The sequence below is a fragment of the Pseudonaja textilis genome, chromosome 1, assembly GCF_049901715.1.
Source record: "Pseudonaja textilis isolate UNSWEBS1 chromosome 1, rPseTex1.2, whole genome shotgun sequence".
NCBI classification, from domain to species: Eukaryota; Metazoa; Chordata; class Lepidosauria; order Squamata; family Elapidae; genus Pseudonaja; species Pseudonaja textilis.
The window spans coordinates 49,404,579-49,429,420 of record NC_141990.1 but is presented as its reverse complement, the minus strand read 5'-3'; the positions used below and the strand labels follow the sequence as shown (position 1 = coordinate 49,429,420).

The window sequence follows — 24,842 nt, the reverse complement described above, 5'->3', positions numbered from 1 at the left end:
TAAGCCAAGAACTATCTATATATAGAACATAGATTTTAAATGTTATTAGAGGACCTGGAGCATGGTGGCTCATGTGGTTTGACAGGCAGTAAGCCTGTGTTTGAAACCTGAATGCTAGTATAGGATGGGGTAAGCTCATGTCATTCACTCCAGCTCCTGCTGGGGACATGAAAGGAGACCCCAACTGGGTGTCTCCCTAGGCAATGATTAGTAACCTTTCAACCCAGAAGCACCTCGATGCTTCTGACACAAGTGCAATGTGATCAGAAGACCTAATTTCTGTACACTGTATCACTCCCAACAGCAGGTAGCTCTAGGACATGCAGGCATGCCAAGAGTTTGCTCATCTTTCACAAATCTTAAGAACTGATCTAAATCAGTATTGCTTTTTTGTTTTGCAAGGCAACACATGATGGTATGCATACAACACTACCCATTATTGAGCAACTTCACAGATTAGGCAAACCGAAAACAAACTATCTAGAATTATGGGTTGGTGTGATATATAAACCAGCCACTGCTTCTAATTGACGATCTCAATTTGGTGTCTTCTAGATGTAACTCTGTTCATACTTACTGGCTGGAGTTGAAGTTGTGGTCCTACAATGTGAAAGATGCCAAGTTCAGAAATGCTGGCTTGTAATATAGCTGAATAATGCTATATATGTCTTTGAAATAGTCTGATTAATACCTTGTGCGAATAACACCCTCTAACTTCCAGGCTAATATTTAGAAGGACACACCATTAATTTACACATAATTTAAAATAAAATTCAAGGTAAAGGTAAGAACCTTGAGCCACCTGGTCTTTTAAGTAGAAAGATTTCTAATTGAATGTTAAGATCAAAGTTTAAGTTTATAAGAGAAGAAAACAAGCACAGATAAATAGTTATTATCTGACATCCTTATGAAAATTCATGACCTGCCACTTTATCCGGGACCTTTTAAGAATTCTAATTGTGAAGTATGCAGAACTATTAAACGGCTTGAGTGGAGCACTTCTGTCTCTTGATAAGAAGCGAGTTAAATAATTGTCCTGTTTAACTTGTGCTTGTTAACCTTTAAGGTCAACTAGTTTGAACATACGTTTAATGAAATCTTGGCACCAGAATTTATGATACTGCTGCTGAATGTTAAATTGGACAATTTACATAAGCAGGACATTAACCTTCGGAGTACTAAATAGCATTTTAGCACTTAGCCGCTGGGGACAATAAGGGACATGTTCTATATATTTGTGATTAGCTTGCCTGGAAACTCTCATGATGACCAATTGGCCTACAAAGTTTAGCAGCATAATTAAATGAATGGACTCAGCCTAAGTAAATTATCACTACTGTGTACAGTATATCATTATAGTCCCAGCAAGGAGGGGGAGGAAAGGATATGAATAATTTAATATTACATTATTAATTTATCAATGCTAAGTGACTGTGAGAAGGCTCTTTGTAATTCGTTGCTTCAAATTTGATATTTGATTTACCGGTGGTATGATTAAACTTGAGCCTATTTAATTTTTTTTATCAGGAATTTATGCTAACTCAGAATTTATGATAGCACTCCCAATTTCCCCTCCCCCAACACACACAACTACGACTGCTGTGTCTACCTTCTGTTCTCAGTAACAGACACAAGTTCTTTTATTTCCATTCAGAATGATAGCAAATACAGCATATTAAACATCCCACAAATTGTAATTAAGTCAGGCTTTTCCATTTAGATGGAAATACCTTGCTTCCCCTGGATGTTAATTTTGCCAGAAAACAAAGCTTTCAAACCTAAAATTCTTCACCTCATAAGGAAGGCCTTGCTCCAATTGAAAAGATAAAGCCAACCTGGTAGGACTCTATATGTTATACACGACCTTTTCTTTTATACAAAACCAATGCTCAGTGTAGGGTTGTGTGCTATAGATATGTGGCAAGCAGTGGGCAGATTCTACTAACACAGGTCTTGGGTGATAAAAATAGGACGTCTTATTGTACAAGCCTCTGTACGTTTACATGGAAGTCAGTTATGTTCAATGCATAATGGATAGATAGCCAAGTTTTAGACTTAAGAGGGCTTTATCTTCTGAATATAGCACCCATGTAATTTTGCAATTTAGCCAAGCAATTATCAGCCTATTTACCTAAGGCTGAAGCTGCAGTCTTGTGCATATTTCCTTGGGAGAAAATGAAGCACTGAGTAGACTCTGGAAAGTATTAAAAAAAGACATTGAAGCTTCACTTCAGAGGATAAAATACAAGAGGGGAGCTCCTTGTGTCAGGGCTCTGGTAGTTACCCCTCATGAGTCTCTACTGGATTTTCCAAAGCTTAAAGAAGATTTATTAGGAGAAGATATGCCAGTACTGCCTGGGTATAGCCAACTCTGAGACACATCATTCATTGTCACCCTTGACCCTGGTTTTCCCCATTCCCTGGGTGTATCGTAATTCATATTCTCCAATGGGACACATCCATAGTCAAGAGTCATCAATCATGCTCTCCAGTTAGAATTTTGCGAGGCAGAAAATTCAGTCACCTGGAAACTATCTATGAAAACATTTATGGAATGCAGTTTCAGTTTTGCAAACTGCTACACTACTCCCCCCTCTCTTTCTGTTGGCATCTCTAAAGGACCAGATAAATATTTTATGAGTTGACATCTTGTTTCCTATTAATGTCTTCCATCACCAGGAATTTATTGAGTGGTTTTTGAAAAACTCATGCGCTTTTGGCAAGTTGATGAATTGTTTTGGAACCTCTGCCTGAGGTTATATGCATATTTTAGAAAAAAGCTCTCTCAGTGTGGGGCTTCTGAGTAATGATTTAAATAGCCTTGATGCATGTCATCTTGGATTTTGTCAGAGTAGAATTCCGACTTTCTCAAGAGATGTACCTAGCCTTAAAGAAGTAACTGCATCCCTTCAGTTTTTCTTCAAAATCAATGTATCTCAAAAGAACTTTTGTGGAAATGCTTGTCATAAAATTTCAATGTCACAGAAAGTAATAGCTTGCTCAACTACAGTTTGTTAAATAAGGGACAACTGGACAATAACTAACCAAGTCAATGGTTCAGCATGGCAGAGAAGCAATTTGCCTCAACACATAGTATAATATTAAATCCACTGGTGCCAATATTAAGCCCTCTAATATGGGGACAAGAATCTGCTGATAGAACAGCTAATGGGTGATACTTTGAATGAACTCCTGTTTCTTGAGATGAATAAGAAAATGTATGAAGTTACTGCTGAAGAATTGAGAATGGTGCAAGTTGTACCCTCTCATACCAAGTATGCATCAAATCTTCAAGCACAACCCCAAGCTCCTTCTTCAACCTAATTGGGTCTATCAGACACCTGGGGCATACCTTCAGGAAAAGAGGCACTGTGATCTGGTTTTGGGGAACATCAACACAAGCCCTTGCCTTTTTTATATATTTGCTATTTTTACTGATTCTTGTAAGTTGCCCTCAATGGCTTCTTGTAAGATTGGAATCCATACACATGTGATTAGTAAGTAAATAAAACTTATATTCTATAAATTTATATTCATAATCACAGGAAAGTATCAGTTGGAAACTGCCACCAGAAACCAAACTCTGTCAGGGTCAGTAATGTTTCCAGCCATTTTACTATTTGAGATATTTAACTTCAGTTTCTATATGTAGCTGCTTTCTTCCATATCAGGAGAAAAATATAAGTGAATAACAGCTAATCTAGAAAATGTCTTCTGTCTAGCAAGTGGGTCAAAGACTAAAGCTTCCATCCAATGCAAATAGTAACAAGTCTTGACCCTCAATCATTAAGTTGATTTAGGAACCCAACAGAAAAATTCCACAAGGAATTATTAACAGCCACTGAATAAACTGTATAGACCAGTATTTATCAATCTCTGAAATTCCCAGAATTCTCCAGACATCATGTTGATGTCCACACATCTTAAAGTTGATGAGGCTAAGAAACAATTGATACAGATTATCCAAACAGTCACCGCTGTTCAGAAGCAGAAGAATCGGGTCTGGATAAGTATATCTAACTTAAATGAAAGAGAACAAGAAGGCCAGGACTTACTCCCTGGTTATTGGGTTTATGGCAAAAATCACTGCTGGGGAAGGAGATTCCATAGCTGAAATGCTCTTTTCAGTGCCTGCTGCTCTTCTTTAGCCATAAAAGAAGCCAATGTGGTTATAGGAGCCCGATGAAACCCTATTAGTCACTGTCTGAGCAACACAAAATAAACCTTGGGAGATAATTTATGTGCTGCTGTCTGGATGTGATAGATCACGCAGTGGCAGAGCAAGTGCTTTAGCCCAGCAGCAAGTGTGGATGTGAACCAGCCCAATATCAACAAGGCCACTTGCTGAGGCCATGAGAAGGAGTGGGAGGGAAGATGTTTCTAGATGAGTCTGATATACTTTTACAAAAGCTCAGCAAATGAAGCTGAACATAGGATGCTGAAAGTATCCGTATTTCTTGCTTACTTTTAAAGCACAGCTATTGAGAGTCGGATCTTGTTTTTTCTACTGTTGCTTTTCCCAGTGAGGTTTATAGTTCTTATGTTCACAACAGTTTGAATCCAAATGTTTATTTTTAACATCTTTATATCTCAGTTGTATACCATCATTACTATCAAAACAGCATACCAGTACATGGAGTGCATACAATGGAGGAAGATTTCACATTGCACTAGAAGTGGTGAGATCAACATTTTCCCCTTCCTTTCTCTGTATTATTGAAGGTGTGCATACTACAGTCTTCAACATCCATTTTGCCCATAACTGCCTTCCCCAAATGCAAACAAAGTCTAGAGGTTTTGTCCTATTCTACTCAAGAGCACTCTAATGTGTAATGCTGGTGGCTGCATGCAGCAGATGCCGATCCCTTTAATAGAAACTGATGAGATAAACTTTGTCAAATTACGGTGGTGTTCACATAGCCTGCTTAATACAATTACTGACTGGTCCAGTGTTCAGTGTTTTTACAATACTTTGCAACATAAATTCACCAAATGTCCTAGGTGACAAACACTAGCCCACCAAGAAAAGACAAAACTAATACAGGCAGTCTTCAATTTACAACAGTTCATTCAGTTCAAAGTTACAGTGGCATTGAAAAAAAGTGATTTATGACCATTTTTCACACATATGACCATTGCAGAATCCTCATGGTCACATGATCAAAATTTGAATACTTGGCAACTGTACATATGTACAAGGACTGCAGTATCTCGGTGTTATGTGATCAGCTTTTTTTGCAACTTTCTGACAAACAAAATCAATGAGAAGCTAGTTTCCCTTGACAACCGGATTACTAATTTAAAAACTGCAATGATTCACTTAACAACTGTGGCAAGAAAGGTCGTAAAACGGGATAAAACTCACTTAATAAATGTCTCACTTAACAACATAAATTTTGGGCTCAATTGTGGTTGTAAGCTGAGCACTAGCTGTAAATCCCAGAGATCTAATTCTATTTAGCATTTAGTACAATTCTATTTATGTTGGCAGATAGAGAATTGGAAGGATCATCATAGCGTGTAGCGTGTAGCAATAGCAATAGACTTATATATTGCTTCACAGTGCTTTACAGCCCTCTCTAAGCAGCTTACAGGGTCAGCATATTGCCCCCAACAATCTGGGTCCTCATTTTACCAACCTCGGAAAGATGGAAGGCTGAGTCAATCTTGAGCCGGTGAGATCTGAACTGCCAAATTGCAGGCAGCTGGCAGGCAGCAGAAGTAGCCTGCAGTACTGCATTCTAACCACAGCACCACCACAGTGTAAGCTGGCTTTATAGCCAAGTTTCAGCCCCATTGGGACAGAATGAAGCCTATCTTACTTCAGTGAGGATATAGTTTTATCTTGACTGAGGGATTTGCCTGACTTTCCCAGGTGCTACACCCAAACACACACACACACACACACACACACAAAACACACACGCACACACTTATAAAATTAATGTCATTTGAATTGTGTTTAAGAAAAATTAGAAGAATATCCACTAAAAAGAGTAGTTTGTTCCATATCATATTAAATAATATTTGTTGAACCATGGTTTATTCAATAAATCGCACTTGGCTGAGTTTAGTGAAAAATCTTACAGAAATGCAGCTCCTTCAAGAATTAGAGGTCGAAATATATGATAGCTTGTATTTAAAGGAGGGAAATAAAATAAAAAAGAACTGAAGGCCAAGTTCAGAACAAGTCCAAGCAGCAATGGAGAAAAGAAGCCTCAATTTTATAGTGATGTCAGAATTGAAAAACAGAAAACAGCCAAATGCCTAAATATTGTTCTTTTTTTCCCCAAAGAAATTGAGGAGAAATAGATAGAAGGAGTGCTTAATGACTGGTAGCCCCACTTAATTCTCTTAAGAATCATGCTGTTTTGTATAATAATGATGGACTTAATTCTTTGCTTGCAGACAGTTAATTACGTTATGAAAATTCACAAGGGAAGAAGAAAGCTTGTTCATTTCTTTTTCTCTTCCCCTGCCTTTGCCTGCCTTTTGTCCCAGCCTATCAATTAACTCATTTTTATATTTGCTACAATGGAACCAAGTGGCGTGAGTACTTACTCTGATCTGATATAGAGATTATTGACTGAAATTATCCAGCATTGTACTAATAGGTGTTTAAAAGTTGAGGAAGCAAGTCTGTTTTTTTCAAGTCTGCAACCTCCAAATAGTGGGCACTGTGTAAGTTAAATTCTATATATTTCACAATCATTAGAGAGTCTGGAAAAGATACAATTATTGACATCGGATGAAACTGCTAGATCAAATTAGGCATGCCAAAGATGCTGATATAAATCATGTTCATCCTTGCCATTATTTGTTATGTAAGTTCATGCCTCTATCTGCAAAATTGGGTGGGTGGGTCAGAAATTGCTAAAAGTGGAGCTGGTTTGAACCCAAAAGTCATGTGTCAGACTTCTACCATTTGAGCAAGTGATGCTGTTAAACAAGATACATTATCTGTACTTTGTTGTTGATGTCATTGCAGTACATTGGTGCCTTCAATCAGCTGTCAATGGGAGTCCAAGGTGCAGTACAATTTGAAAAGAGTTATTCCATGTCAGTTGTGCTTCCTTTCTCCACTTTCCTTTTTTAAAATATGAAAAAAGAGGAAAAGTGAAAGAAAGAAGAAAAATAAAGAAGTGATTTCCAATTTTCTTTTACAGCAGTTACAAGTATAAATATATCATAACTACTTACTTTATGATTGTAGCTTTCTTTACATTTTCTCTATTATTTTTCTTCTAATCCTCAAAATTACATATTATAACACCATTTTTTCAATTTTCTTTCTCTAGGTTCAAAGTTGTTCTTCATTTGAGACTCTGCAAAAGTTTTGTTTTCAACAAAACAATAAATAAATGTGTTGGGATGCAGCATATCAGTTATACAGAACTTTTCTAAGTGAAATAATAAAAAAAATAAAAGCAGTGTATTAAAAGGATGTATTCAGCCATATTTCACATATGCAGCAAATTAGTAAATATTGTATGAAGAGCTATGTTATATCAGACCAGGTAGGCATTTTAGTCTTATCATCTTATTTTTTATAATACACAAAGCATCTATGGAGAGTCCCTCAGGTGCTACTGAAAGTAGAAGTTCTTTACTGCTCTTGTTCCTGAACAACTGATATTTGGGATGCTGCTCACGCAAAAGAGGAACTCACAGAGGAGGGTATCAGCTATGATTTCCAGTTCTGGCCTTGCCATTTCAGGCAGCAACAGAGGGAAACAATTCTGCTTATCATCCAGCTCCAAAAATGATGAGCTCAATCATTGTTGAAAAGTAACTGCAGTTGCTTAACCTGAGATGTTTCTGCCTGTTGATTTAATGTTATGGCTTTGCATTTTTCCAATCAGCTTGTGTTGGTTCTTCAGTTTAGTTATTCCAGAACTATCGGAATGACTTCCAACAAAGGCCACACATTTCTCTTTTTCATGAGTAACAATTTGGGACTCATATACACATACTTTTCTGCTAAATGTAAAGGCAGGAGTTCATCAGTTATGTTAGAAACGGAATGGTACACATTAGTTTTCTGCATCAAACAGGGCAGTTGAGATGATCCCTGTAAGGTTTTCCAGTCAGAAAACCCAGGAGATTTTCCATAGAGATTAGTAAATAAAAACTTTATTATTACAACTCTGGTATAAACAAAAATGTGATGTACAATTTACCAGAAGCTTTCATGTGCCAAAGCTGAACAGACAAAAAATAGGGGAAAAAAAAAGAAAATTGTTATGTAAAACCTGAATTGGAGCTACTTTAAAAATATGAGCAGTTTTCAAACTACACATACATATCTAACTGCTTTTGTGAGTCTAATCGACAGCTCTTTTCCTGTATCATAAGGAAACTGATGATTCCTTTTTAACCATAACTAATAAAAATGATCCAGTACCCTTCTGCTCCATTAGCACTCTTCTTTAACTGCCATGTTAACTGGCTTCTTTAACTGCCATGTTAACTCCCCAACATCGGGGAACAAAACATTAAAATTCCCTCTTTCCTCCATTTTGAAGAGTTCATTCATTGAAGAATTTTTTTTTTATTTTTTTTAAAATTTATTGAACACTAGCAAGTAGGGAAATGACAGACTAATATATCTTCATATATTGATGATGATGCAGTGGTGGGTTTCAATTTTTTTTACTACCGGTTCTGTGGGCATGGCTTGGTGGGCATGGCAGGGGAAGGATACCGTAAAATCTCCATTCCCACCCCACCCCACTAACCTGTTTTTCAGCTCCGTTCTCCTGTGCAGGGCAACAAAAAAGATCCAGCCGATTAGCTGGGAGAACCGATAGCGAAAATTTTGAGTAGTTTGGAGAACCGGCAAATACCACCTTTGACTGGAGATTTTACAGTATCCTTCCCCTGCCATACCCACCAAGCCATGCCTACAGAACCGGTAGTAAAAAAATTTGAATCCCATCACCGGGCAGGGCCAGTCAGGGGTGGTATTTGCTGGTTCTCCAAACTACTCAAAATTTCCGCTACCGGTTCTCCAGAACTGGTCGGAACCTGCTAAATACTACCTCTGTGATGATGTTGAGGTAAAGGTTGGTGGCCAGATATTGAGTCCAGACTTTCAAAGCTTTTCTGGACAAAGAGAAGCCATGAGATTGCAGCAATAATTGTATGCCCTGATTTTAGATAAAGAACAAATTGTATACATTTCTAGTTTGGCTCTAATTGTAGCAGCTGAGCTCCTTTAATACTTTAATAATATGAGCCAACAATGCATTTAAAGTTTATGTCGATTTTTAAAAATGCTATGTTAGCAGTGCCTTGTTAAGAATATGGAATTGATGAAAACTCAGACTGTGTCCAAAAATACCTTTATTTAGTATAAGAAACATTTTATAGGAAAGAAGTGGTATGCAAAAAGAATGGATGACATGCCAAATGAAAATGCAGAATTATTATTAGTGCAGAAACATGGAGAACTTAAAATGAACCCAGTAGAACAATTGACTGCAGAGGGATTTAGTTTTCAATGGTTTTCATATTCACAATTAAGATAAAGTTTTAACATAAGTAGAAAGATAATTGGAATTGAATAGCGTTTAACTGTATGCAGAACGTTGGAGAAATACCATTGTAGGAATGGATGGCAGAATTTGTGAAAATGATAAAACTGAGCACTGTTTGTTAAGGAATAAAACAACATGTGGTTTTATAACAGTTTGGACCTTTTGGTGAAAATGGAAAATAATGAAATGGCAATTTTTGGATTTGCTATTTAAAAAGGTGAATATGAAATAGAAGAAAACCAGGTATTCAGCAAGTTTTAACCAGTTCTGGAGAACCGGTAGTGGAAATTTTGAGTAGTTGGAGAACTGGCAAATACCACCTCTGGCTGGAGATTTTACAGGGTCCTTCCCCTGCCACGCCCACCAAACCACACCCACAGAACCAGTAGTAAAAAACATTTGAATCCCACCACTGAAGCAAACTATGTGATATAAACATACAAAGGGAGGAGGGATAATATGTTGATTTATAACTGCTGTAAATAAGATTGGAAGTTGCTTCTTTATCCTTTTCTAATTTTTATTTGTATTGTTTTTCATACTTTTTATTTTTTTTCTTTTTCTTAACTTTCCTTTATATATGTTCAATAATTTTATCTTCAATAAATTATGTTTAAAAAAATATACCAGGTTGGGTGAAAATGAAATGTTTAAAATTGTATTTAATCTCCTGCTTGGTTGAAGCTAGTATGACAGGATAGCCTGTTTCTCGTACTAGATAGACCTACCTATTTTGTAAACAAGAGACAGATGACACAGATATTCAAGGCAGGGAAACGAACAGACTCAAAAAGGCAGGAGAAAGAGGCTTTGGATTGAAATCTTAGGATCGTGAATGAACAAATGAGTGGCAGGTTTCATGCATATCACAAACATTCACAACCACTGCCTTTTTTCCCCCCAGAGTGATAAACTGAATTATGATGTCATGATGGATGCAACCTTAGTACTTGTCTATGTATCACAACACAAGTAAAAAAGGCCTGGAGTTATCATGACATTACAATGCACATTTTGCTTCCCTCCTTCCTCTGCCCCATTTTGAAGACATGCATTCAAATTAACTGCCTCTTCATGTGCCTAATATCATAATTATTTGCAAGAAACTATTTATCATACCTTCCTATATTTTCTTAGGACTACAGAGTGAAGAGAATTTCACAGCTGTGCCTAGTGAAAAGCCTTAGCAATTATCCTTTCCTAAACATAGTCTTTCTCCAAGAAGTTTTTCCCCCTCCCTAGAGAAGTTTACATACATATGTATATATGTGTATGAGAGGGTATATCTGTATTTATTTCTTCAATTGTTTTGTCAAATCAATCACCATAACGGGTATCTATTTTTTTTTCACAACTGCCTAGGGCTAAATAGAGCAAATGACAAAACACTTTCAGGTTGTCATGTGTTAATGCTAAATGCCTTACAGGCTGCACTGTTATTTTGTTTCATCTGTTGCCTAATGTTTTTCCCAAGTTGTTATGTACTGGTGTATTAAAGAAGCCTTCAAGACAGTTCTGTCAACAATTTAGTGAAATGTTTCTCATTAGTGAAGTAGAGCTGTCACATGAGTGTAATTTATATATTGACTTGAAAAGGCTACAGACAAACTTGGCGCACAACCTGGGGGTTCTTCTAGACTCCCAATCCTGCTGAAAGATCAGAAGGCACAGCTATATACCCATAGCTATATATCTTCAGGTGGTATATAAGTTTCACCCATTCCTCAACCGAGAGGCCAGTAATTATGTTTTGCTGTCCTTACCACCATGAGGTAGGCCTTAATAGTGGCTCTAGCGTGTGTCGAGTCATCTTGGCTTTTCTTCTTTCACCAGTGCAACACTATGCATTGTGTCATGCATAAAGATCTCACATGTATATATTTTGCATTATGTCCTTGCAATTGAGAATCAGTTAAGACTTCTCAAAAAACAGGTACATGGTGATATCAATCATCTTTAATGTGCCTGTCTGTTGCTGAGAACTATTTTTCCTTATGTACAAAGAACAATAGAGTTGGAAGGGATCTTGGATTAGAAGCGTCTTCTAATCTAACTCCTGCTCGAGCAGGAAACCCTATATGATTTCAGACAATTGGTTGTCCATTTCTTTTGAACGGCTCCAGTGATGGGGCACCCACAACTTCTGAAGGCAAGTTCTAGGTTGCTTCTCTCCTTGGTTAGGTTCTGTGCTGTCCAGACAGTATATAGGTAATTGGGAATTAAGATAGTTAAGTTAGAATTGGGAGCTGTCCTCATGGTAAATGTAGTTAATGCATCATGGGAAATGTAGTTCATGTCTTGTGGTCATCTGTAATCCTGATTGGTCACTGAATTGATGCTTGGTTGGGTTGGGGGAGTTTCCTTTACTCTTGCTTGGACCCCAGCACCATGCTGGTGTTTCACCCTTTGCTCCAGCATTATGGGATGAAAGATCATTATAATTTTACACTATGAAGTCAGCTGTGCAATGAATTGGACAGTAGATGAATCTCGATGTAAGTGTGAGTTATATTTGAGGATTCCTCGTGATCCAATAAAGAAACTTTGTATGGAAATCTTTGTAGAGTTTAATCGGACTGTCCTTATATTCAGCCAGCTATTAAAAGACAGAACAGGTTCTATCCATTGTTTCTTGTCTTTTGGTGCTTTGGAAGATAATTTGAGCTCCTTGTCTCTGTAGAAGCCCCACAAATATTGGAACACTGCTATCATGTCTCTCTTAATCCTTCTTTTCACTAAACTAGACACCCAATTCCTATAATTGTTCTTTGAATGTTTAGGCTCCAGCCGCCTAATCATTCTTGTTGCTCTTCTCTGCACTCTTTCCAGAATCTCAACATCTTTTTATATTGTGGTGAGCAGAACTGGATACAATATTCCAAGTGTGGTCTTACTAAGACTTGGGAAAGAGGTACGAGCACTGCATATGATCTTGATTCTATCCTTCTAGTAATGTAGCCTATAATTGCTTAGGTTCCAAAATGTGTATTTTGGAAGGTTTGTTAAAGACCTTGTATTAGAATTACAAGTGAAATCTTCAAAAGACTAGGGCTCAGGTGTGTATTGAAGGAGACAGTTAAGTGCAACACACACCCTGAATGCAATAAAAACAACAGTGTTGTTTGGGTCCATTGCAATACCACTTGCCCAGACAAGCAGCAGGTCTAGATAATATTTTCCAGAAATAAACTGCAGCTCTTTCAAAAAGGCATGAAATATTTGCACTGAGGGATTTTTACTCTGACATCTGCTGGGGGGAAAAAAAATCTGCAAATATGTTTCAGGATATTCCTGACTTCTTGACAACTTACTCCCTCAGAAGATGTAAAATGATCAACTATCCTTCGATTGATATAAAGCAGTTGGGGAAACGTAACTGTTGAAATATAGTTAGCAGGGATATTGATGAAGAATGATCCAGTAATGCTCATTCCTTTGATATTGAAATGCATAACTTGGACTTTAAGAAAGCAGATTTTAATAAAATAAACACAGTTGCCAACACTACTAATATACTTCTCCAAAACTGGACATGAAAAAAGCAAGGATTCTTGGGTAAAGCAAATTACTTTATCATCACTATACAAAAGGTTATATACTGCCCTCAATTTCAGGAAAAATAATTTCCATTCCATTGATTTTTCTTTCCCAAGGTATGATCATAGACAGGTTTAAGATCATGGAAATCCAAAAGGTTTTTTTTAATGGAGAATATCCATGATTGTTTATATTTAAAAAGTGAGGTATGTGGGGTTAAGTACAGAGAGCAATATTGAAATAAAATGTGTTAATTTTTCAATACATCAATCATAAATCTATTTATATTTTTTTGTATTAAGGATTTTGATTGTAACTGTAAAATCTAATACAGACTAAATTTAAAGAAAGAGGAGAAAAGAGAAAGGAATAAAAAGTGCAAGGAAAAAGGAATAAAATTGAAATAAATAAGAAAGAAAGAAAGAAAGAAAGAAAGAAAGAAAGAAAGAAAGAAAGAAAGAAAGAAAGAAAGAAAGAAAGAAAAAAGAAAGAGAGAAAGAAAGAAAAATCTTTATCTTTATAGTTGTCCCTCCTATATTCTCCATACACTGCATTCTAATTCTCTTTCTTGAGGGGTCGCATTCCATAATTGAGGTATTAACATCACAAAGAATTAACAACACAAAGAATCCACAAGGTGGCTCCCTCTGCAAATGTTAGTCTACTGGCAGAATTCTAGCTTCAGGTGGAAACTGAGCATGCATTATGTTCTTGCCAGCAGCGCAACAGGTTCCCTGTGCAGGAAAATAACTTTTGAGTCTCTCCTCAAAGCAACACCAAATCCACCAAGACTACTTTTGTTTAAATGAACTGTACCAATTCGTTTTCTCCAAAATTCAACAGAAATATACTATATGCCATTTGAGCTGATGGAAATAGAAAAAGTAGATTAAGATTTTAAGATTAAGATCATGTGCCACTTTTAATCAGATCAGTCATATTAATATCAGTCATATTAATGTTGCATGCCAAATTTCAAATTAGTTTTCCCTTGCTTGGAATAAGCAGGCGACTGAATTGCATTTTACATATATACCGTCAATTGAATTGTGCTCTACACAGTACACATATCGGATAATCAGGAATCAGATAATATATAGATTAGAACAGGGCTGTCAAACTGGCGTCCTGTGAGCCGTATGCATCACACACTGGCCATGTCCCCACCCAGTTTAGCGAAGGAGGAAAAATCCCGATACATCATGTGACGCTCCCATGATGACACCCCTGGATTAGAGCATTCATCGCAATTGTTCCAGAACAGCAGAGAGAGAGAGAGAGAGAGAGAGAGAGAGAGAGAGAGGGAGTATGTATGTATGTATACATATATGTATGTAGCTTGTTGGGTATTTTCCACGTCATTATAGTTGTGCTTTTAAGTTGTAGCAACGTTTCAGCAGAATCTCATCTGCCATCATCAGGCTTCTGTATTGTGTTTGTCTACAGAAGCCTGATGATGGCAGATGAGATTCTGCTGAAACGTTGCTACAACTTTAAAAGCACAACTATAATGACGTGGGAAAATACCCGAACAAAGCTACATACATATATGTATACATACATACATACATACATATTTCTCATCATCATCTTCATCCTCCTCCTTTCCTGCTTTTAAATCACTACTGACAATTCCAGGCAGTTTCTTGCCCATGTTTTTTTCAGCTAGGGCCAAGAGAGAGTTACTGGACCAAAATCATTGAACTGGCTTTGCCTCTAAGGCTGCACTAGATCTCACACCTTATGATTCCAAAGTTGATGCTTTTAACTAGGGATGTCCAAATTTGGCAACTTTAAGACGTGGCTGGCTGAGGAATTCCAAGAGTTGAATTCATCTTAAAGTTGCTAAGTTTGGAGATCTCTGCCTTTAACCATAATTCCAAATGGACTATGCTACATTACTTTTCATAAATGCAGAAATGACTATATTGTTGAAGAATATTTAATTACTCCCAATTCCCTTTCATTTTTTCCCCTTTGGACACAATCTGCGTCTACAAGTCATATTTATGAAGCGGGCCTTAGCAGAGAAAGAGACAAACAGCCATCATATAAATTTTCACTAAAATACTAATATTTTCATGCTAATTAAGGAACCAAAATATACTGTTGGCTTATGACTTTTCATTGCTAGTAGGCTGTTAATATTGACATATTAAAAGTGTTTCATAATGCTAAACATGTATATTATGATACCTACTGTAATAATTTAATCTCCATGTTATTTTTAGAGCAGTATTCAACCATATATATATATATATATATATATATTTCAATTGATTCTAAATTCCTTTTTCAATGACATGGGAAAATTCAACTTAGAAACACAGAAGATGGCATACAGTAATAAGTTTCACTCAAAATAATTATGACAGTAATTTGAATAAAATACAGATTTTGCAAGCTGTAAAGCACATCATTAGAACATATCCTGGCCTAAGGTTTGGTTCACAAACTACAGTACTCAAACCAAGTCATTAAATCTATCTAAAAGGGCCTCATTTGAGAGGCAATAAAATTTTTAATCATTTTATTATTAAAAGAGTGTTTAATATGTAGCTAATTAAATGCCAAAGGCAGGTTATCTGAGTTTAACCTTCAAAAAGAAAATGATGTATCAAAGTCTGCCTCTGGCATCATGGGATAGAAATGTCATCCTCATAATCACTGCGTGACAACTAGCTAGTGGCCTTTTCGAGAGGTAGAGTTAAATTACCTGATTAAATTAATAGACATTTAGATGTTTTAGGAACTGTACAGACCTATACTAAATGAAAATTAGGTCCATTACATTTTCTGAGTGGGCTAGATAGACCCTAAAATAAAACACGTATGCCATTGTCCACATTTCTTAGATTAAGCAATTAAAAGCCCTTTCTAAAAAGTGACTCATTTTCCATAATGTGCAGACAACTGGTTTTGCCCTAATGATCACAAATATGTTTTTATCTTCCTGGTTTTCCTGTTCCTGGTTCTCTTGTAAGAAATAAGAAATGGTTTGTCTTCCCTCTAAGAGTTACATTTCGCACTGAGCTTTTTACAGCTTTTTGTGATGACTAAGATAAAAGAAGCCAGATCCACTGCTAAATCTCTGAAGGATATGCATACAGTAAGACCAGTCTAAGATGTTTAGAAGTTTAATCTGGTAACAGCCGAAGAAAGCCACAAGTCAAAATAAAAAATTATCTTCTATAGCTGGCCTTGTGCCAAAGTTTATGTCTTTCATGTATCACAACTCCAGAAAATGACAAAAGACCCCCTTTTGCCTAAAAGTTGCATGTGCTAATTCTTCTACAGTGAGATGAATGTAGACATATTGTATATATCTCATTCTGATGGGGAAGACTATGAGCAAGTATACATGTACTCAGGTAAACAGGTACTCAGTCTGTTGTCTCAGAGCTGCTTAAAAGCAATGCCAGTTTCCCTTTTCCATCTTCTTAGGGTCCTTATCATTACAGTATATTGATCTTTGACCAATTATCACATTTTCCAAATAGAGACAGTGGTATGGTGATCTGTGGACAATACACAGATCAGGCTGGAAGAAAATATTTGGATATATACATATTTACATTTTCCTTTTTTCCTCTGAAAAACAAGATTTAAGCAGTACTAACACTTAAGATACACAATATGCAAAACATAAAATATATCGTGGAGAATATGTTTTGTAATGTGTGCAACATAATCAGATGTGCCTGTGATTTATAAATATATTAATTTTTAAAAGTTGAGACACCAGTGCAATAGAGGTCACTTTCAAAGGAAGAGAAAATGTCCTCTAATAATTTTTCAGAAAGAGGCCTGTCTTCTGTAAAGGAGGTACCTGTAACTGCCTTCTTAGGATTATTGGATGCTGGATATAAGGCCCTAAAAGCCACTACTTAAGCCTTTTCTCTAAATGACATGAATTGCAACCTACCTGAATTTGGGGAAGCTGACATTTATGGTCCCACTGAAACCACCCCATTCCCCCTGGAGCCAAGCCATTTGCGCTGGAGAGCAAAGCCGGACCGCAGCTGCTGATTTACACGGCGGCCTTAAGAGAAGGAGAGGCCGGCCGGCGAGCCGCAGCTCAAGGCGCCCAGGGAGAACAAAAAAAAGTTCAAAGATAAATCCTCTTCAAATAATTTTTATTAGCCCTTGGGATAAAAGTCACCCCTGACAGGGATGATTTAACCGTAACTGGAGGCAGAAAGGAAGCTCCCTAAGAACTGGTGAAAACGTTCTTTTTCCTCCTCCCTCCCAGAGTTCTTTCTGGTTCACTTTTGACACTCCGCGTGGAGCACCAGGGGTCAAAAGGGGATTTCACAGGCCGCTTTACTCCCGGAATATATCCCTCGTGAGGGCGCGTCACCTCTTCCCGGAAGAGAAAACCCGGCGCCCCGGCGAATTAGCTGAAGTAATATAATAGCTGGCAGGAGAATAAATATCTCCTGAGGAAGAGGAAGGAGGCCAGTTTTCTCTGCCGCTGCTGCTGCTGCCGCTGCCCCTGCAGGCAGGCCTTTCTGGTCGCAGCATCCCTTTGCGGGATGGTTCACGCACCTCGCAGTACATCGCGTAATTAAGGAGGAACCGGGATTCTTCTGTCTGCCGAGAAGCCGCGAAGCGCTCGGCATCTCACCCGGGCTGAGATAGCGTAGGCTTCCTCTCTTTCTCCTCGAACAGCTGGAATCTCTCTTTAGGTCACCTGCCGTTCCTTTGCGCATTTTTTGAGAAAGGAACAGAAATGTGCCAATTATAAGGTCGGTGGGAGATCTCCAAAGCGAAGACAGGAGAAGAGAGCTCTGCTTTAAAAAAAAAAACAGAGATCAAGCTGGTGAAAAAAACAAAGGCCAAATCTAGAAAAACAGATACCTTTGTGTCTCACTAACTTCAGAGAGAGAGAGAGAGAGTTTATAAGCCAGCACAGGTGAGGAGAGACTATCAATTGCATGCAATATGTTGGAGCATCATTTCACTATTTGTGAAAGTTGTGCATTATCACATACTTAGGAAAAACAGTCTATTAATATTCTACAACTAACATTTCTGTAAACTAGTCTTTCTTTCCAAGGAAATATGTCCACAAATCTTTAAGAATAGCAAAATATATCTGCTAAAATCATCTGAAAGACACTCAATTATTTCTCCCCCCTCACCTCCAATTTTACTTCTGAGGTACAGTTTTCATCTGTACCTGCACTGATATTGGATAATAATCAATGCATGTCTTCCAAATTCGGATAAGTTTGGTGGAAGTTACAGATTTGTATGAAGCTTCCGCTACAGGATTCCGTATCATTATTTCTAAATGTGGACCCAGATAATAAATAAGGTTAATTCGCTTCTACATAATTGGGTATTACTGACATGAGCGGGTTTTTTTAATAGTAGAACATTAAAATCCAGTTGTGATGATAGGAAATGCTTTTGCTACAGCCGTATGGAATATAAGGGAGAACTTCTTTGCTCTCTCTCTGCTGTTTTCTACAGTGCAATAGTTTTGCGGTTAGGAGGGATGTAAAACATCAGGTTATAATCTTTGCCTAGAAATATGGAAAAATGAAACTATTTACAGACATAGTATAAAATGGCATATGTATAACTAATCTCAACACGTGTTCCCACAGCCATGCCTACTGAGGTAATGTGAATGGATTTGTAGAGAAACAAGGATCAATTAATATTATTTGTGTCCACCCATTTAGTTACCACTAAATAAGCAATTTTTTTAACCTCTGACAGATTTACTTCCAGTCTTGACATCCAGCTGAGAAAATTCTGCAATCTCAAAATCTTAAATACTCATTTTTTAGTTTTCTCTACAGATAACACAATCCCAAAGTATAATCTCAAGGGAAATATAGGAATATTAATTTGGTAGTTGCGTTTGTGGCACTGTCATTGGTTTAAAACTTCCTTTACACAAGATACTGAGAAATTTTCTCTTCTAATGCTAGAAAACTCATTTTCTCTTCTAATGTTAGAAAAATCTCCCTGCATCTTGAATTAGCACATGAGAGGAGGATTCCCTTATGTATCTTATTCTATATGCAGCACTGTATAGAGACACTTTGTGTTCAGGTGCCCACTGTATATGAATAGGAAAAAAAGATATCTTAGATGGAAGTGGCTTTAAGCATCTTTCAGGAATTCCATCCATCCCATGCATGAATATCATAAGTAGTGATTACTTTTAATATTTTCAGTTATCATCTTGTCAGAGTTCAGTTCATGATTCCATACATTATTCAATTTGTTGGACTATGAATACTTGAATAATTATATCAGAAGTATTATAAATTATCAGGTTTTGATGATAATCCCCTTTTAAAGATTTTATGATCTGGTGCTAAAAACACTCCACTGAAATTTGCCTAAAAGAGTAAAGGGACATTTTAAATGTACATGTATGTATGTGTGTATGACTGTGTGTGTTTAGAAGAAATAAAGATTATTTTCTGCATATATAGACTCCAAGTGTATTAGACTTTCTGATCATTATGTACATTTTGCATCATTTTAATTACCATTGCATTCATAGAAGTGAACAATGTAGACTAAGGCAGATATATTAATAACCAGTAATTACAAATAAAACTCGTTTTTCTCTTGCTAATGTTAATATGAATGCATGCCATGTTAAGATTGTAATGCCTTTTTTATCAGAAATGTGCAAGGCAACTAAGACAATATTCCTAATGGGAGTTTGCTGGGCATGTAATAAAAAATGTGTCAACAAATTCACATCACAATAAGCAATGAGAAAAGCAATGTTAGTTCGTGATAGGGATAGAAAGAGCCAAAGAACATTTGATTCTGATTTCCCAATTTGTAGACTGTAGCACTGTGATGCTGAAGTGAACGTGTCTCTGATTTGTAATTAATTTTAACTTTGTCAGATTCCCTCAACCTCTATAGGCATATGCCAAACCGAATATTCATTTGTGTCTTTATGATTTCATCTGCAACATCAGTTCTTGACAACTTTAATTTCCCTAATTGTGGTCATTTAAAATTCAGTGAAAGAATGGATTATTTTTCCAAAAATACTTACGTGGAATCATAAGCATGTACTGGAATGAAGATTTCTAAGTTAAGAGACAGGTTGTGATAGCAATTGAATAGGAATAAATAGCATTTTAAAAGATATCTGTGAGGATTGATGAGTTTATGTATCAAAAAAATTTAGAATTAATTTTTCAGAAGATGCAAACATAGCAAAACAAAGAAGAATGGTTGTAGCTCACAGGTAGAACTTTGGTTTTACATACAGAAAGTCTTGCATTCAAACCCCAGCATTGCCAGAAATATAAATGATTTCTCTATGCAAAGTTGAGAGATCCTTTGCCAGTTACTGTAGAGACAATTTTTCATCCAGGGGAAATGTCCTATGTGTCCCTAAAACACAGCAATATTTAGCATTAGTTTAGCCAAATGAAAATTTCCTTAACATCCTGTGGATCAGATTTTAGAAATAATTATGAAGTATGAAATAAAAATAAACCATCTTGAGGTTACTGCATCTAGCATATTTTGGTTCTTCCTTTTTATATTGTGCAGCTTTATCCTTAAACTAGTTAGACTGGACAATCTTTCAAACAGCGGACTGTCACATGTAAAGTAGGATATATAACCATCCTACCCTTGTGGCCCTAAAATTTGTGAAAGTATTTTTCATTACTCTGGTGCATCTATTGCAATGATATTGCTGTCAGATTTCATTATTCTTAGCATTAATATGGGAAACAGTCCTTATGTTTTCATTGTTATGGTTTGGTTGGTTATCTCTATGGAAGACATCTTTGCATAAAGTAAAACATACGAAGGTAATAAAAATCTATGTTCATCTGAGTCTGAACCCACCTGATCCTATGTGCTGTTGAATCATAACAGCTTTCAGATATCTAGTAAAATGTTCCACAAATGGATTATGTTTCTTGTCTCTCCCTCACAGTAGGAGACACAATAGTTCAGGAATTGTTTGTTTATTCCAAGTAACATAAAAATTCTCTACACAATTGCTGTAACAAAATAAATGCAAAAATCAAATTTATAATTATTGTAAATAGTTAACAATATTATAGGAAGAGAAAAAGTAGAAATAATTCATAGAATGATATTTAATCTATTACCTTAGTATGTTGAATTAAAAATAATATTAGTCCATTGACATTTCAGGTCCTAAAGCAGGGGTGACAACTCAATCACATCACATGACATATCGTGACATATCACGATGTTTTTTTAACCTTTGCAGACCCAGGGTCGGTGTGGCCTGCATGTGGTGTATCCAGCCCTCAGGCCACCAGTTTGACAGGCCTGTACTAAACCCAGCTGAATCACTACTTTGGAATGAGGTACTACCGTGTGTGGGGTCCATTGGTCCCTATTCCCTCTTTCACTTTAAAAAACATAGTTATAAACCATAATAAATGACTTACATCATATATTAACCAAGCAATAGGGCTTTTTTTAAACAAATCATTACTTAGCACAAAATATGAGCAGAGACCTCATTTCACAATGTGGGGGTGTCAACTAAAAGACCCTTTTTACAAAATACAAACATTTCATATTTCATTCTGGTTAGAAAGCCTTATCTGTATACAATTGATGAAGAGCTGAGGTTAAGAGCCATTAGTTTATCTAAGATCAAGTGATGAGCCTATGGCACATGTACTTGAATCCAAAAAACAAATTTACTATCTTGACCAACATTCTACATGACTTTAAGTATAACGATATAATTAAAGAAGTTCTATTCATCAGAGGTGGTATTCAGCAGGTTCTGACCAGTTCTGGAGAACCGGTAGTGGAAATTTTGAGTAGTTCGGAGAACTGGCAAATACCACCTCTGACTGGCTCCGCCCCCCTCTATACTCTGCCTCCCGAGTCCCTGCACAGGAGAATGGAGCTGGAAAGCAGGTTAGTGGAGTGGAGAGGAAATGGGGATTTTGCAGTATCCTTCCCCTGGGGTAGGGTGGGAATGGAAATTTTACAGTATCCTTCCTCTGCCATGCTCACCAAGCCATGCCCACCAAGCCATGCAATGCCCGCCATACCACACCCAGAGAATCAGTAGTAAAAAAATTTGAATCCCACCACTGTTGCTCGTCTATAGTAAACTTCAATGAATGATGATATTTTTTGACTTCCTTAACTGTAGTTCCTTAACAAACACCTCTAACTTGTAGTATCTTGTTTGCTTTAAAATGGAATATAGATTAGTCCACGTGCAAATTGATGAAATTAGGAGAGATGGAGAGATGTGTGGAGAGAGAGAGAGAGAGAGAGAGAGAGTAATATAGGTTTTACAATCTAATATATAATAAGTGGGTCCTATTTTAAAATCATAGTTCAAAAGGGTTCTTGTAACAAATATATCCTGATATGCTCATTTAAATTCAACCCTTATTCCTTTAGAAACCTTCTACCTATTCAAATTATAAGTCTATCCATAAATATAAGCAGACCATTTTAATTGCATGGGAGAAAGGAATGGACTGTAAAGGTTGGCCAAATATTCATCTAATGGAAATAGTACTCAACTAGAGAAAAGCTTGGTATAATTTCACAATATTATTTTGAAAATTGAATCTAAATCTATTATGTTTACTACTGAAAAAGGATTTGTGGAGTGAAGATATTAAAAAGTTACTGAGAATATTTACTGCAACTTTTGCATAAAGCTTGTATCTATAACCTGATCTTTGTGACATAAATATTAGCAGGCTTATTTCCATTTCATCTCTCATAGAACCACTGATGTCCTACAGCAATAACCAGCATCAGAATAGAGCTATTTGCTGCTGTCATAAATAAGAAACGGTGTCAGGGATGTTTTCATTTGACTGAGCAGTAATGGAGTTAATTATACTTCCAGTCTCTTTGTTTTTGATCTGTGTTTCCAAAGTCATCGCAGTGTCCTGAATTCTCCCTGTTCATTTAAACTTTATGAGCTCCCCCCACATATATTGTTTAATTGTTTTTGACCATTTTATGCAATAAATTTGGAATTATTATTGATAAAAGTTTATCACTTAATAATAATTGCTAGCATAATAACAGAAATAGAATATTCTGCCCAAAATTATGAGCTTAAATGACAACGATGGTGATATATTTTCATCAATGCTGCAGTTTGCCCTAAAGCCAAACCCACAATTTTCTCATTTCATTTCATGCTCATAGTATATTTTTCTTTTGTGGTCCTATTAGAATAGAATGAATATAGCATTTTGTTTCCTTGTGATGAGGCTACATGCAGACTTTCACAGAAGTTGACTCATAAAGTTCATGTCCTTTGTTCTCTATGCATGAATGCTCGGAATATAGAAAATCAATGAAGTGAACTTGAACTGTTTGTACAGAAAGGCAAATATGAACCAACTGGTATAACAGAGGTCTGCAGGATGGTTTACATGAATTGACTAGAAAAACTGAAGCGTATTGAATACAGCAATACAACCATATGTTTACAAGGAACAGAAACAGTAGAAAGTGAGAAGTTGCAGTACATATTAATCAAATTTCAATTCCTGCTCCAAAATCAAAAGAAGTAAATTTGGAAATGCTTATCTAGGTTAAAATAAATAGGGATAGAACAACAAGAAGTACATTTTGAGTGTCTGCTAGATGTTTTAATTTTCTGAATGCTGCCCAGAGTTACAGGGCAGTTGGTAGCCTTGAAAATTAATAAATTATATTTAATTTTTAAATTATTATGTTAGATTCAGTCTTCTTCAAGTAGGAGATATGAGCAATTGTGAAGAACACAGTGGAAGGACAAAACTTAAGTTTGAAATTGATAGAGACAAGATCAGATAATTCCTGTTACTTTTAATGACTTAAAGTTTCTAGATGATTTGCCTCCCAGAACTTTGACAAAGACTGGAAGAGAACAAATGCTGTTCTTATATTCAAAAGGGGGTGAAAAGAAGATCTAGCAAGAGAGTGACCAGGTTATGTGCCACTGATATGTGGAAAGATTTTAGAGCAGTTAATAAAGATATTAAACTGTAAGCCCTCTGAAAACACTAATTATGGAAATCAGTATGGATTTGTTAAAAAACCACTCTTTTCAGAATAATCTCTTTTTTTGACTGGTTAATTTTTTTAACAGATTTTGGAAATTCTGTACACACAACATACCTTGATTTCAACAAAGCAAAATATCTCACAACTTGTTAATTAATAAATAAGTTAAATATGGGTCAGATAGCATGACAATTTAGTGGATTCATAGTTGGCTCAAAAATATGCTCTAATAGTGTCAATCAATATTTCCTCAACAAACTGGTATCAAATGGGTTGCCAATGGATCAGCTGTGGGTCTTCCCATCAGTATTTTCAGTAATTATTTGAATTAAGAGATAAAGAGAATGTTTTGCAGATAATACAAAAATTTGGAGGATATAGCTGCTCATAATACATTGCTAGTGAAGATGAGAGGAACAGAATCTTCAAAATCAGAAAGAGGAAATATCAAGGCCATCACTTTGGGAATTGGCTGAAAAAAATGGCATACTTGCTTGGTTATAATCCTTGATAATTACCTAGGAATGTTGGACCCCATCTTGAATATTGTTTCTGATTCTGAGAATACTTTTTACAAATGATTCAACAAAAATGGAACAAGTTCAGAGAAGAGCAACAAAAATGATTCAGGCCTAGAAACTAAGATCTTATAATGAATGAAGAATTTAAGGAGCTAAATATATTTTGCCTTCAGGAAAAATATCTAAGTGCCATATGAAATCACTCTTTGAATTCCTGGAA

The 24,842-nt window shown here is 36.3% G+C and overlaps 1 long non-coding RNA gene across 1 annotated transcript in view; it reads right to left on the bottom strand.

The window, feature by feature from the left end:
- Positions 1–17,324, bottom strand: part of LOC113433268 (uncharacterized) — a 39,337-nt gene extending 22,013 nt beyond the window's left edge. Inside the window, exon 1 of the long non-coding RNA XR_003373635.2 lies at positions 17,002–17,324. This is a non-coding gene — a long non-coding RNA (uncharacterized LOC113433268). The remainder of the gene's footprint in view (positions 1–17,001) is intronic.
- Positions 17,325–24,842: the final 7,518 nt, after the last annotated feature.